Source organism: Limulus polyphemus, unplaced genomic scaffold, assembly GCF_000517525.1.
Source record: "Limulus polyphemus unplaced genomic scaffold, Limulus_polyphemus-2.1.2 Scaffold3634, whole genome shotgun sequence".
Classification (NCBI taxonomy): Eukaryota; Metazoa; Arthropoda; class Merostomata; order Xiphosura; family Limulidae; genus Limulus; species Limulus polyphemus.
In genome coordinates this window covers 69,740-71,993 of record NW_013669244.1, presented here as the reverse complement: position 1 = coordinate 71,993, position 2,254 = coordinate 69,740, and the positions used below count along the sequence as shown (strand labels likewise).

Genomic DNA, 2,254 nt, shown 5'->3' with positions numbered 1-2,254 from the left:
CAAGTTTGATAATTCAACACAGTTAGATACACATAACCAAGTTTAATAATTCAACACAGTTAAATACTCATAACCAAGTTTGATAATTCAACACAGTTAGATACTCATAACCAAGTTTAATAATTCAACACAGTTGGATACTCTCAGCCAGTTTATTAATTCAACACAGTTAGATACTCCCAGCCAGTTTATTAATTCAACACAGTTAGATACTCCCAGCCAGTTTATTAATTCAACACAGTTAGATACTCCCAGCCAGTTTATTAATTCAACAGTTAGATACTCTCAGCCAGTTTATTAATTCAACAGTTAGATACTCTCAGCCAGTTTATTAATTCAACACAGTTAGATACTCTCAGCCAGTTTATTAATTCAACACAGTTAGATACTCCCAGCCAAGATTAATAATTCAGCACAGTTAGATACTCCCAGCCAAGATTAATAATTCAGCACAGTTAGTCACCCCATACCGTTTGGTGTTAATGATTGAAAATTTAACGCTGGCATTTTAGGGTTAATTAATACTCTTGCAAATACAGATACAACAAAGCAAGAAATAAAAACTAGGATGAAAAGAACTCGAATCCAATAATTTAATTACTCAATGAATTTTACTTCATTCCAAAAACTCACTTATCAATGGCACACTTTCTCCAGCGTTGTTTTGGGTATTTAATCGCTTCCCACAGAATCTATCATAACTCGTTGTTGAGTCCGATTCCCTGTAGGCATTTGAAATGACTACATAGTCAAGCTTGCAGGCAGAAGCTCCTCGTCGAGCCCTATTCTGGGATCCAGTTATTTCGAAGGTTTCTGCTGTCCAGCGGATGTTACAGAATCCTTCTTTGGGTTGAATACAAATGGCATAGTTTTGTTCACTCAGCTGACGGGGAATGTTGTCATCCGTGGATTCGAAGTTGAAACTTGAGACACGACCCGTTTTTTTCAAATTTCTAGAAATAATGTTTTTTTTTTACATAACAAGCTATTTCATAAGTTTTAACACTACATTGGCAGTGGGTGGTGTTGACTAGCTGCCTTCTCTCTAGTCTACCACTGTAAAATTAGGGGCGGCTAGCGCCTATATTCGCCTTCGTGTGACTTTGCGCGAAATTCAAATCAAACCAAACAATAATTTTATACTGTGTAAACATATCCTGTTTATTTTAGATTACTAATGAGAACCTACGCTATTTTGAAACGTGTAGTGAATATCATCCTTTTGATTAATCCTGTGACTTTTATAAAAGTTTATCTTTTGTTTTTCAGAATCAGTACTCCCTCAGTGGCAATTCTGAGGACTTATAATGCTCAAAATCGATTTCGGCATTCGCGGTGGGCGCAGCACGGATAACTTTGATTAATAAACGAAAGTAATACACACCGAAAGCTTAAGAGATTACATGATTTTCACCGAAGTGTATGTTTCTAAGTTACAAAAAATATTTCTTAAAATTTATAATGAGTCTTTAGAGATTGGCGTATCGCCCCCTCATCCGCAATCATGAGCTTCTCTATTAAGACCGCGCTCCATTTATGTAAATATCTGTTGTCTGTTATAAGAATTTTCACTAATAAACTAGTTATTATTACAGCTCCTGTTGGGTGTCTGCAGTATTACCGAGAAACGCTGTGTTTTTTAGTGTACGTTGGTTTTAGATTAAACTTTTTGTTTTGTTTTTAGTGTACGTTGGTTTTAGATTAAACTTTCTGTGTTTTTTAGTGTTCGTTGGTTTTAGATTAAACCTTTTTGTTTTGTTTTTTAGTGTACGTTGGTTTTGGAGAAAGCGACAATCTGCTCCTAAATTTTGTCACATCTGGCGTTACAGTGGAACGAATATGGAACATTAAGGTTACATACCTACAATGTAACAGTCCTCAAATAGGTAAGTTTACTTGTAGCTAAGGAATTATTTGGAGAATTTAAATGCACTGAAACCTCTTAGTGTATTAAAACTGGTTTATTTGTTTATTAAATTTCTAAACGTAGCTATTCCGTCGATAAGTACGATAGCAACGTTACCCGTAGATAAATAATAGATAAAGGTTGTAAAAGAAATTGTATTATAATATAGAAATTCATTTGATAATTGAGTGGTTTTCGAACTATGTTTCGTGGAACCCCCAAGGATCATCAGAGGGTTCTCCACAAAGATTATATACAATGGCGTTTTTTGTGTGTGTTTTCAATTATCGAGAGTTAATTTGTGAAAGACAAAATGTACTTTTAAAAATCATGAATATTTTTTAATAT

General features: G+C 34.4%; 1 long non-coding RNA gene across 1 annotated transcript in view; it reads left to right on the top strand.

The window, feature by feature from the left end:
• The window catches only part of LOC111088372, a 10,397-nt gene extending 8,515 nt beyond the window's left edge, over window positions 1-1,882 (top strand). The window contains exon 3 of the long non-coding RNA XR_002612905.1: window positions 1,767-1,882. This is a non-coding gene — a long non-coding RNA (uncharacterized LOC111088372). The remainder of the gene's footprint in view (window positions 1-1,766) is intronic.
• The last annotated feature ends 372 nt before the right edge of the window (window positions 1,883-2,254 follow it).